Source organism: Saccopteryx leptura, chromosome 1 (genome assembly GCF_036850995.1).
Source record: "Saccopteryx leptura isolate mSacLep1 chromosome 1, mSacLep1_pri_phased_curated, whole genome shotgun sequence".
Lineage (NCBI taxonomy): Eukaryota > Metazoa > Chordata > Mammalia > Chiroptera > Emballonuridae > Saccopteryx > Saccopteryx leptura.
In genome coordinates this window covers 250,866,059-250,878,713 of record NC_089503.1, presented here as the reverse complement: position 1 = coordinate 250,878,713, position 12,655 = coordinate 250,866,059, and the positions used below count along the sequence as shown (strand labels likewise).

At 46.0% G+C, this 12,655-nt stretch overlaps 1 non-coding gene and 1 pseudogene across 1 annotated transcript; both read right to left on the bottom strand.

Annotated features, from left to right (window-relative positions):
• Positions 1-1,028: 1,028 nt before the first annotated feature.
• On the bottom strand, positions 1,029-1,104 carry TRNAP-GGG (transfer RNA proline (anticodon GGG)). The gene has a single exon. It is a non-coding gene; the product is annotated as a tRNA-Pro (tRNA).
• A 1,329-nt stretch (positions 1,105-2,433) lies between these two features.
• On the bottom strand, positions 2,434-2,853 carry LOC136389212 (ribosomal protein uL24-like pseudogene; annotated as a pseudogene).
• Positions 2,854-12,655: the final 9,802 nt, after the last annotated feature.

Here is a 12,655-nt window from a genome sequence, read left to right as displayed (position 1 = left end):
TTGTTTTCTTTCACAAAAAAAAGGAAAAAAGATGATCAGAACCAGTTAGGACCAAATGTTAACATCTGCTTCTTCATGTGGCTGTTACAGGAGTGTTTTAGGGGTAATCTATACTTTGTGGATTATTTTTTTAGATTTTAGAGTGAGAGAGAGGGAGAGAGACAGAGAGACATCAATTTATTGTAGCACTTATTTATGCATACGTTGGTTGAGTCTTGTATGTGCCCTGCCTGGGAATCAAACCAGCAACCTTGGCATACTGGGATGATGCTAATAACCAACTGAGTTACCCAGCCAGGGCCTGTTTTTTTTGGATTTATTTATTTATTTATTTATTTATTTATTTTCCCGAAGTTAGAAGTGGGGAGGCAGTCAGACTCCCGCATGCACCTGACCAGGATCCACCAGGCATGTCCACCAGGGGGCGATGCTCGGCCCCTCTGGGGCGTTTCTCTGCTGCAATTGTAGCCGTTCTAGCACCTGAGGTGGAGGCCATGGAGCCATCCTCAGCACCTGGGCCAACTTGGCTCCAATGGAGCCTTGGCTGTGGGAGAGGAGAAGAGAGAGAGGAAGGAGAGGGGTAAGGGTGGAGAAGCAGATGGGTGCTTCTCTTATGTGCCCTGACCTGGGAATTGAACCTGGGACCTCCACACGCCGGGCCGACGCTGTACCAGTGAGCCAAACGGCCAGGGCTGGGTTTTGTTTTTGTTTTGTTTTTTTGTATTTTTCTGAAGCTGGAAACAGGGAGAGACAGTCAGACAGACTCCCGCATGCACCCGACCGGGATCCACCCGGCACGCCCACCAGGGGGGCGACGCTCTGCCCACCAGGGGGCGATGCTCTGCCCCTCCGGGGCGTCGCTCTGTCGCGATCAGAGCCACTCTAGCGCCTGGGGCAGAGGCCAAGGAGCCATCCCCTGCGCCCAGGCCATCTTTGCTCCAATGGAGCCTCGCTGCAGGAGGGGAAGAGAGAGACAGAGAGGAAGGAGAGGGGGAGAGGTGGAGAAGCAGATGGGCGCTTCTCCTGTGTGCCCTGGCCGGGAATCGAACCTGGGACTTCTGCACCCCAGGCTGACGCTCTACCACTGAGCCAACCGGCCAGGGCCTGTTTTGTTTTTTTTGTTTTTTTTTTTGTATTTTTCTGAAGCTAGAAATGGGGAGAGACAGTCAGACAGACTCCCGCATGCGCCGGACCGGGATCCTCCCGGCCCGCCCACCAGGGGCGACGCTCTGTCCACCAGGGGGCGATGCTCTGCCCCCTCCGGGGCGTCGCTCTGCCGCGACCAGGGCCACTCTAGCACCTGGGGCAGAGGCCAAGGAGCCATCCCCAGCGCCCGGGCCATCTTTGCTCCAATGGAGCCTTGGCTGCGGGAGGGGAAGAGAGAGACAGAGAGGAAGGAGAGGGGGAGGGGTGGAGAAGCAAATGTGCGCTTCTCCTATGTGCCCTGGCCGGGAATCAAACCCAGGTTCCCCGCACGCCAGGCCGACGCTCTACCGCTGAGCCAACCTGCCAGGGCCCTGTTTTGTTTTTTAATCACACAAAATTATATTTATTATTTTATTGTAATACGTGGTCTTTATAGAAAAGTTGGAAAATGCTGAAAAGCACAAAGAAAACAATTACACTCTCCAGTAATACCTCTGCCTAAAGAGTCACAACCATTACGTTTTCTTTTCTGTTGATTTTTCTATGCTTACATTTGTCTTCAGGAAAATGGAATGCTAGTGATACCATTTTATAAAGTCTTAAAGTGTTAGCATTTAGTATACTTTCTAAATTAAAAAGTATACAAAACTCTGAGTGCATGATTAAAATAAATCAAACTTTGTGCAGAGTGTGCAGTGAAACCTGTGGATTCTTGGCTTTATCTGCTCATCTCTAGAACTCTGAATAAGCTGTTCTCCTTCTGTCTGTCCAGGGGAGCCTTGTTCTGCTGATCCTCTCTGAGGGTGGATCAGGATTTGTCTCAGAGCCTCCCTACCCCTCCAGTCCTTCCTTGCTTCCCAACAGCAAACCAATCACATGGTTGAGTTCCTCCTTTGCACCTATGTGGCCTGCTCACTTCTCCCCTCTTGCCTTCCTCTTACCACTGCTCTGGCCTCTTTACCCTTCCTGGAATAGGTGCTCTGACCTCAGGGCCTTGGCACTTGCTGTTTCACTTGCCTAAAAGGCTTTACCTTCTCCAGATTAACCTTCCTCAACCCTGTGACTTGCTTCCCATTGTATTCAAAAAAATTTTTTTTGAATTAAGAAACATTTCCAATTTTTATTCATAAAATTAATCAATATAGTAACAACAGATTTACAGAGCCACACATCAATAAGAAAGGAGTAAGGAAACAAAATATTCCAGAGACATCTTCAAAAGTTTCAAAGGAGTATGCACCAGGCTAAAAATCTACAGCTAAACCATTGTCACACAACAGGTTATATTTATTCCTGCATTTTCTCAACACGTTCTTCCTTGTATTTGCCTTTCTCTTTTCCAACTTGTCGAGATTTGGCTTTGTGTTTGAGAATTTTTTCCTGATTTCTGTCCAGTTTTAGCCTGGGGATAACCACCTTGCTCGGGTGAGTGCCCACATGGACAGCTGTGCCGTTAGCCTTCTCAAGCTGCATGTATTTCTTTCTGTATATCTCTCCTACCTTGCCGATTTGCTGACCTTTGTAGTATCCTCAAACCACCTGGATCCCATCGTCCTTGCTGGTGGGCATGATGCGGACCTCATACTTCTGCTGCAGCTCCTTGGACAGCGGGGAAGACATGATCTTCTGGCGGGCGGGCACGAGGGAACTGAAGTGGTGTTTGTGGTTTTTGCTGTGGTCTGAGGTCACGAAGGGGTTGAACTTCATGGTGACCGTCTCTACTCACCAACTTGGCACCAGGAGTGCCTCAGATTTCTTTATCTAAAATGCACCACTCCATCCTCATCTTACTCTGTCACGCTTTTCATTGTTCTTTGTCACCCTTATCATGACCTGACAAACCACACGTTTTATTTTTGGTCTGTCTTCCCACTAGAGTGATCTTCAAGGGGACAAGAACTTTTTTAGTCTGGTTTCCTGTGTGTTTCTCTGGCATCTAGAATCCAGGCAGGCAAAGCAGTTGCTCAGGAGTTATCTGAGGGGTGATGGAGCGAAGTTGGGAGCCCTCCTCCCGCTGGTCTGAACGTGCAGCCTTCCCTGCCCCCTCTTGGCTTCATCCCTTGAATAAATTCCACCAACTCCTTTACAGCTGGCCTGAGTTCTGACGCTGCTGATGTTGTGGTAGATAATCTGCCCTGGACACAACTCTTAACCCTTGATTAGATTCTGCATCGCTCTCATATTCTGGTCACAATGCCCAAGCCACACTAAGGACAGCTTATTCCCACCTCAAGATCTTTGAACTTGGCCCTGGCCGGTTGGCTCAGCGGTAGAGCGTCGGCCTAGCGTGCGGAGGACCCGGGTTCGATTCCCGGCCAGGGCACATAGGAGAAGCGCCCATTTGCTTCTCCACCCCTCCGCCGCGCTTTCCTCTCTGTCTCTCTCTTCCCCTCCCGCAGCCAAGGCTCCATTGGAGCAAAGATGGCCCGGGCGTTGGGCATGGCTCTGTGGCCTCTGCCTCAGGCGCTAGAGTGGCTCTGGTCGCAATATGGCGACGCCCAGGATGGGCAGAGCATCGCCCCCTGAGGGGCAGAGCACCGCCCCTGGTGGGCGTGCCGGGTGGATCCCGGTCGGGCGCATGCGGGAGTCTGTCTGACTGTCTCTCCCTGTTTCCAGCTTCAGAAAAATGAAAAAAAAAAAAAAAAAAAAAAAAGATCTTTGAACTTGCTGTTCTCTCCACTGGACCATGCTCCCCCCATCTTCCTGTCATTGGGTGCTTGGCTTAAATGCCACCTCCTCAGACCACCCTGACACAAGTAGCACCCCATCATCCTCTTCTTGGTCTCTACCATTGTCGTGCACCCCTTCCCCATCCTCCGCACCAAGAGTTCCCATACAAGCAGGTCTGAGTGGACAACCAACATACTCTCAACAGGGGCAGGCGTGGCATGGGGCTAACTTCACTGCTGACAAGCACAGGTCAGTGACGGCCGGTGGGCACCAGGCTGGTCCTTGTGTTGTGATGAGAGCCTGAGGGCAGAGGCCAGTGGAAGTTATAGGGAGAACAGAGGCTAAGGGGGCCACAGGATCAATGGCCTGGAGCTACTGAGTGGGGACTTGATCTGGAAGGTGACAGGTTTGGAGGATGGGGTTCAAGCTGTGTTTTTAAAAGATCAGTCTGGAAAAAAGCAAGTCAAAACTAATGTATACCATCTGTCTATAGCTATTTATATCTAAATTAAAAAAAATGTCCCCGGCCAGTTGACTTAGAGTTGAATGGCCCCCACCCCATAATTTCAATTCAAAAAATCCCAAATTATTTACAGTGAGAAGCCTCCCTCCCACTCTTCCCCCAGCTTACCCCTGCCACCACTTTGGAGGGAATAAGCTTACCAGATTTTTGTGCCTCCTTCCAGAGACAATGACAGATTTCAGGCTGGTAAAACTTTAAGTTGAAAAGTATATGATAATTTGGCTGAGTTTTGAAGCAGTACCAGATTGTTTAAGAGAGCACATTTCCCCCTATTTATGTTTAATTTCCAAATTTATAATAACTGCTAAGGACCTCCGAAGGGTTTGCTTGCTGGGAGCATTTAAGAGATTGAAGAATAAAAAAATATACCACTGTAAGAAATGCCATATACCATGGTTAAGCGATTTCAATCCACTACATTTCTGAATGGACACAAATATGGATCCAATGGCCTCTTGGAAAGTGATGGTTCAGTTCGCCAGGTGTAAAAGTAACACAGGAGCTGTAATTGGAACTACAGGCTGAAGGGAAACCGTGTTTTTCAAGGTATAATTTAAATGGACTATATACACTTATAAAGTAACTACAAAGATGAATTTTTCTAGGCACCAAAATTGTCCACAAAACAACACTGTAGCCTGACCAGGCGGTGGCGCAGTGGGTAGAACGTCTTACTGGGATGAGGAGGAACCAGGTTTGAGACCCTGAGGTGGCCAGCTTGAGCGCAGGCTCATCTGGTTTGAGCAAAAGCTCACCAGCTTGGACCCAAGGTCGCTGGCTTGAGCAAGGGGTTATTCCATCTGCTGAAGGCCCGTGGTCAAAACACATATGAGAAAGCAATCAATGAACAACGAAGGTGTCACAACCAAAAACGGATGATTGATGCTTCTCATCTCTCTCCCTTCCTGTCTGTCCCTATCTATCCCTCTCTCTGACTCTCTCTCTGTTTCTGTAAAACAAACAAACAAAAAACAAAACAAAAAAAACGACACTGTAATGAGTTTGTTTGATTTGAGGAACCGAAAGGCTAGTGTGGCCAGAGCAGAGGTAGCGAAGGGGAAAGTGGGAGGACAGGAAGGCAGAAGGGAGGGGTGTGTGTGAGGGGAAGATCGCGTGAGGCTTTGGGGGCCACGTGGAAGGGAGCTTTTATCCCCAGTGAGGTAGACTCAACGGAGATTTCAGCGTAGAGGAGGGACTGATCTAATTGAGGTTTTTCATAACTTCCACTTGTTGCGCTGTGGGCACCGCCACTGGGTGGCTGGTGAAGACGAGAAAAACTGGGTCATGGAGGGTTCCTCACTCTTGCGCATTAACCGACTAACCAACCAACCAACCAACCAACCCACCCAGTCACCCACCCGGGAGCGGAACGCTTTCGGACCCTTGACGTGTTCATTGCTGCCTCCGCGCGGCAACAGCCTGAGCCACAGCGTGAACTGCAGCAACAACCTGCAGAGCGCCCTTCCCTTTGGTGAGCAAAGGCTTCTTCCCAACCCTGCTGTGTCCGGGGCCTGGGTCCTGCAATTCATCCAGCCAAGGACTGGCCTAGAGAAAGTCACAGAGGAGGGATGAGTGAGATATGCGGGAAGTCAGATATTCGCAGGAAAACCTGATGAGCCGCGGTCTTCTCAGGAAATAGCAAATTGTCACCAGAGGAATTTTCGGGGCGGGGGGCGGGGGCTTTGCGCAAAGCCTTCAAGGACCACTAGGAGTTCTTCAGGAAGGCACAATAAGAAGAGTCATCGTAGGTAGAAGGAAGGGCATGTACAAAGCAAGGTAGAAATTGAACTGGTTTACCCCTACCCCCCTAAACTGCTCCTCCCAACCTGGGTCATGGGATTGCCAATTGAGTACCACACCTAGTACTACTCATCCTGAACGCCTCTCTTCCTCTCACTCCTGCCATCCCCATGGCCACCACCCATGGGCACCACCTGAGTGGTGCATGCCTGTCCCAGCCTTCAATTCCTTGTCATCCACCCCTGTCCCAAAGGAATCTTTCCTTGTCTCTCCCCTGCTGCCATATCTCCCATGGCTCCCCAGTGCTTTGGAAAGGAAGTCCAATCCTGTCAGCTGACACCTGAAGTTGTGGAAGACCCAGCCCTGCCTGTCCACTGTATCAGTGCATGAACAACTACACAAAGAATAACAATAGCACTGACCCCTACTACTGAGGGACTCCATGACACCAGTCCATGTGTCATGCAGTTTAAAGGTGGTGTCACAACAGCCTATCACTCAATTTACAGAAGGGCAAACTGAGGTTCAGAAACCTCAAGGAACTTGTCCAAGGTCACCGCTTGCATGTGAACTCAACTCCTTCCAACTCCAAAGCTCAGGCTCACCCCCAGCACTCTGTCCCCTCCATGACACATTTTTGGTGTGATGGGTTGAACTCTTGGCTATTGTTCTGTCTCAGCTCAGGCTTCTATAATATACTGCTCACAAAAATTAGGAGATATTTCAAAATTAATATGAAGCAATAAAATATCGCCTAAATTTTGTGAGCAGTATAGAATCCCAGAGACAAGGTGGCTTGAATAACAGATTTATTTCTTACAGTTCTGGAGACTGGGAAGTCTAAGATCAAGGTGCCAGTCAATTCAATTCCTGGGGCGTGCTCTCTTCCTGGCTTGCAGACAGCCCCCTTCTTGTTGTGTCCTCACACGGTGGGGGTAGGGGGTGGGTACAGATATCTCCGGCATTTCTTATAAGAACACTATCCCTTCATGAGGGCCCACCTTCAGACCTCATCTAACCCTAGTTACCTCTCAAAGGGCCCCATCTCTAATACCATCACAGTGGGGTAAGTCTTCAATATATGAATTAGGGGAGATACAAACATTGTTTATAACATGTTCCATTCAAATACTTGAGCCTAATTCCTTTCTCCTTGAGTGTGGGTCAAACTTTAGTGACACTTTTTAAAAACTTCTTATTTTCATATTATTGTAGATTTCCATGCAGTTGTAGGAAATAATAAAGAAAGATCCAGTATCACCTATTTTCTTCCAAGGGTGACACCTTGAATAACATTAATACGCTATCCCAAGTAGGAAATTGATACAATCACTGACCTTATTCAGATTTTACCAGATTTGCATGCACCTATGTGTGTTTAGTTCTTTGCAGGTTTTTTTTTTTTAATTAAATGAGAGCAGGGGAGACAGAGAGACAGACTTCCACATGTGCTGGAGGGAATCCACCTGGCAAGCCCCCATGGGGTGATGCTCTGCCCATCTGGGGCTTGCTCTGTTGTTTGGCAACCAAGCTATTTTTAGCATCTGAGGTGGAGGCCACGGAGTAATTCTCAGCACAGGGGCCAACTTGCTGGAACCAATCGAGCCATGGCTGTGGGAGAAGGGAGAGAGAGAGAGAGAGAGAGAAAAAGACAGGGGGGAGGGGGTGGGGAGGTGAAGCAGATGGTTGCTTCTCCTGTGTGCTCTGACCAAAATCGAACCTGGGACATCCACACCCTGGGCTCACACTATACCATTGAGCCAACTGGCCAGGACAATTCTTTGTAGTTTTATCACATTAGTAGATTTGTGTGACTACAACCACAATCAAGATATATAACAGTTTGACTACAATGGTCCCTTGTGTACCCTTTCATAGCCAGTCACCTCCTACACCTGGGAACCACTCATCTATTATCCATGTCTATAATTTTGTCATTTTAAGAATGTCACATAGTACATCCACACAATGAAATATTACTCAGCAATAAAAAGAAATGAAGAGTTCATTTCTTTTTAGTGGCTCTATCCACTGAGCCGCTGGCCAGTTGGCTCAGTGGATAGAGCGTCCGCTGGGCATGGGGACGTCCCAGGTTCAGTCCCGGGTTGCCAGGTAGATCCTGCCTTAGGCACATGCGGGAGTCTGTCTCTCTATCTCCTCTCCTTGCACTTAAAAAAAGAGAAAGAAATGAAGTACTGATACATGCCACAACACAGATGAACCTTGAAAATATTATTCTAAGTGAAAGAAACCAATCACAAAGGACCACATATTGTAGGATTCCCTTTATATGGAATACCTGAATAGGCAAATTTATTGAGACATAAGTATTTTAGTGATGCTTAGGCTGTTGGGTGCTTAGGGCTGTTGGGTGGGTGAGGGGAGAGAGGTAATAGGGACTAATAGCTAAGACATGTGAACATTTTTTGGGGGGGGATTATTTTAGTTTTGCTTTAATTTCTTGAAGTTTTGAATAATTCAAGCATTCTATTATAGCTTCTTGACTGTTTTCATAAAATATATTTTGTATATTTTTTTCCATTTTATCTAGGATTTTCTAATTTATTGATATGTTTGTTATCATACCCTTGTAATTTTAATACTGTTCTCTTTTTCATTCATGCTATTATTTGTTTGTGGTTTCTAGTTTTTCCTTGATGAATTTCATCAGAGGTTTGACTTCTTGAAAAAATTTTTTCATTGACTATATTGGGGTGACATTGGTTCACAAAATCATACAGGTTTCAAGTGTACAACTGAACAAAACATCATCTGCGCACTGCATCATGTGCCTGTTGCCCAAAGCAGCCTCTTTCCTCCCCCGTTTATTCCCCTCTGCCTGCCTCCACCTACATCCACCTGCTTCCCTCTGGCCATCGCCACCCCGTTGTCTGTGTCTACATGTACCACAACTTCTTTATCCATCATCAGTGAATGGACATTTAGGTTGTTTTCATGTCTTTGCTATTATGAATAATGCTGCTCTGAACGTGGGGGTGCATATATTTCTTTAAAACAGTGTTTTTGTTTCCTTTGGATACATTCCCAGAAGTGGAATTGCTAAATCATATGGTAGTTCTATTTTCAGTTTTTTGAGGAACTTCTAAGCTGCCTTCCTTAGTGGCTGCACTAATTTACATTCCCGACAGTGCATGTTTCTCCCTTTTTCACCAGCATTTTTTTTTAAGCAAGAGAGACAGACAGACAGGAAGGGAGAGAGATGAGAAACATCAACTCATAGTAGTGGCACCTTAATTGTTCATTGATTCCTTCTCAAATGTGCCTTGACGTGGGGTGGGGTGAGGCAGCTACAGCTGACCCAGTGACCCCTTGCTCAAGCCAGAGACCTTGGGCTCAAACCATGGGGTAATTTCTATGATCCCACGCTCATGCCAGCAACCCCTTGCTCAAGCTGGTGGGCCTACTCTTAAGCTGGTGACCTCAGGGTTTCGAACAGGCCAAAGCTCTATCCATTGCGCCACGACCTGGCCAAGCAGTAATAGAGCATTCTGAATTTGACTATATACTTACCTTTACCATTGGGTAGTATATTCATAGGTTTTCATGTTACTAATTAGAATTCTTTCATTTCAGCTTGAAGACTACTTTCAGCATTTCTTGTAAGGCAGGTCTAGGGGTGATAAACTTTCGCAGATTTTGTTTCTCTGGAAAAATCTTTGTTTCTCCTTCATTTCTGAAGGACAGCTTTTATTTGGTAATGTGTTTCTTCTTTTTTTGGGGGGGTTAGCAAGAAAGAGAGAGAAGAGAGGAATAGACAGGGGCAGGTAGATAGGAAGAGAGAGAAGTGAGAAGTATTAGCTCATAGTTGCGGCACCTTAGTTGTTCATTGATTGCTTTCTCATATGTACCTTGACCAGGAGGCTCCAGCCAAGCCAGTGACTTTGGGCTCAAGCCAGCGACCATAGAGTCATGCCTATGATCCCATGCTTAAGCTGGCGAACCTGCACTCAAGCTGGTGAGCCTGTGCTCAAGCCAAATGAGCCCACACTCAAGCTGATGACCTCAGAGTTTCAAACCTGGGTCCTCAGCATCTCAGGCTGATGCTCTATCCACTGCGTCACCACCTGGTTAGGTGCTTTTTTAAAAAAGATTTTATTTATTGATTTTACAGAGAGAGGAGAGAGAGGGGCAGGGGGAGCAAGTATCAACTTATAGCTGCTTTACTTATAGCTGACTTGTTTATAGATTGTTCATATGTACCTTGACTGGGCAAACCTAGAGCTTATAACCAGTGACCTCAGCATTCCTGGTTGACCTTTATCCACAGTGCCACTGCAGGCCAGGCAGGGTAATGTATTCTTAATTGGCAGTTTTTTCTGTCAGAACTTTGAATATATCATCCCATTCTCACCTTGCCTGTAAGGTTTCAGCTGAAAAATACTTTAGTAGCCTTATGGAGTTTCCCTTGTAAGTTATAAGCTTTTCCTCCCCTCTTTCTGCTTTTAAGATTCCCCCTTTGTCTTTGATCTGTGATAGTTCCACTATATATGTCCTGGAGAAGATCTCTTTAAGTTTAGTTGGTTTGGTGATCTGTGAACTTTACTTGAATATCCAAATCTCCAGATTTGGGAAGTTTTCAGTCATTATTTTTTTAAAATAAGCTCTCTTCCCCCTTCTTTCTCTTTTTCCTCGGCAACTCTAATAATTTGCAAATTTGGTCTTTTGATGGTATCCCTGTAAATCAGTGGTTTTCAAACTTTCTATAATTGGGGATTGGTGACAATTGAGAATTATTTTGGTGACTGCTAAGGCAGAAATCACCTTTAGCATAAGGAAACTTTACTAAGAACATCAGGTCCATAATCTTCATACAACATCAGGGAGGTTAACTCTTTTGTGGGCTGGCACAACCATGGACCAGTGGTTGGTAAACATTGCTGCAGATCATGTAGTCTTTCTTCATTCTTTTTCTTTGTTCTGTGGATAGTTTCAAAGTTCTTGTCTTTAATCTCACAGATTTTGTTTTTCTTCTTGATCAAATCTGCTGTACAGGCTCTTCATTGCATTCTTTAATTTTATTTATTTATTTATTTATTTATTTATTTATTTATTTATTTACCTTTGTTTTCTTCAGTTCCAGAATTGCTGCTTGGTTCTTTTTAATGATTTCTATCTCTTTGCTAAACTCATTTTGTTTGTGAATTCTTTTCCTGACTTCATTAAATTGTCTTTCTGAATTTTATTATAGCTCATTGTTTCCTTTGAATAGCTATTTTGAATTTGTTATCTAGTAAAGTGCAGATTTCCCTGTCTTCAGGTTTGGTTAATAGAAGATTATTGTGATCCATGGTAGTGTCACATTATTTTAATTTTTTTATGTTTTTGACATTTTCATTACTGCCTTTGCATTTGAAGTAGCAGTCAACTACTCTAGTCTTATTTTTCTTTTTATTTTAAAAACAGGAGAGTGAGAAAGGGAGAGAGGAGTGGGAAGTATCCACTTGTAGTATTTGCTTCTTGTATATGTCTTTTCTAAAATATTTTAATTTTTAAAAAATTTTTCTGAAGTTAGAAACGGGGAGGCAATCAGACAGACTCCTGCATGCGCCTGACCGGGATCCACCTGCCATGCCCGCTAAGGGGCGATGCTGTGCCTATCCTAGGGCATTGCTTCATTGCAATCAGAGCTATTCTAGCACCTGAGGTGGAGGCCATGGAGCTATCCTCAGCACCCGGGCCAACTTTGCTCCAATGGAGCCTTGACTGCGGAGGGGAAGAGAGAGATAGATAGAGAGAAAGGAGAGGGGGAAGGGTGGGGAAGCAGATGGGCGTTTCTTCTGTGTGCCCTGGCTGGGAATTGAACCCGGGACTTCCACATGATGGGCCAACGCTCTACCACTGAGCCAACTAGCCACGGCCCCTTGTATATGTCTTGACTGGGCAAGCCCAGCGTTTTGAACCAGTGACCTCAGCATTCCAGGTTGATCCTTTATTCACTGTGCCACCATAGATCAGGCAACTCCTTTAGTCTTTACTAACTTCCTTCAGGAAAGAGAAATCTTCCATCAGCCCTGCTAGAGATTCTGACGATCTCAGACCTATGAGAACACCTGCTCTATGCTTCTTGCTCCCTCTTGTGGCAAAATTCTTAAGTTTGTAAGTCTCTGGATCATGTAAACACTAGGTTGTGTGGAGAGCCTCTTTTGTTTTACAAAGGTAGCACTAACGCTCAAGTTTGTGGTCTCTCCCTGGCCCATGGATTTATCTGATTTTTGCATGTGCTCACTAGCCATCTGTAGGTGGTGTACACAGAGAGCTGGCCACAGGGTGTGGGTGACATATGCAGAACCCTGGAGGTGTCTCCATGGGTCAGTTTTGGGGATCCATTGATGAAGAGTTCCTGGCTTGTTGGCAGGTTTCTTGATGGTAACTGTGATACAGGAAGTAGGATCCACGTCCCTTTAATGTCCTCTGAGTGTCTTATCTGCCACCCTCTCATCTTCTCCCCTCCCATGCCCCCAGTCATGTAGCTCACAATGCAGTACTCTCAGGATCTCTCTTGACCCTAGGTTTTTCCACCTTAGTGTAGAGATGATGCAAGTAAAGTCAAACTGC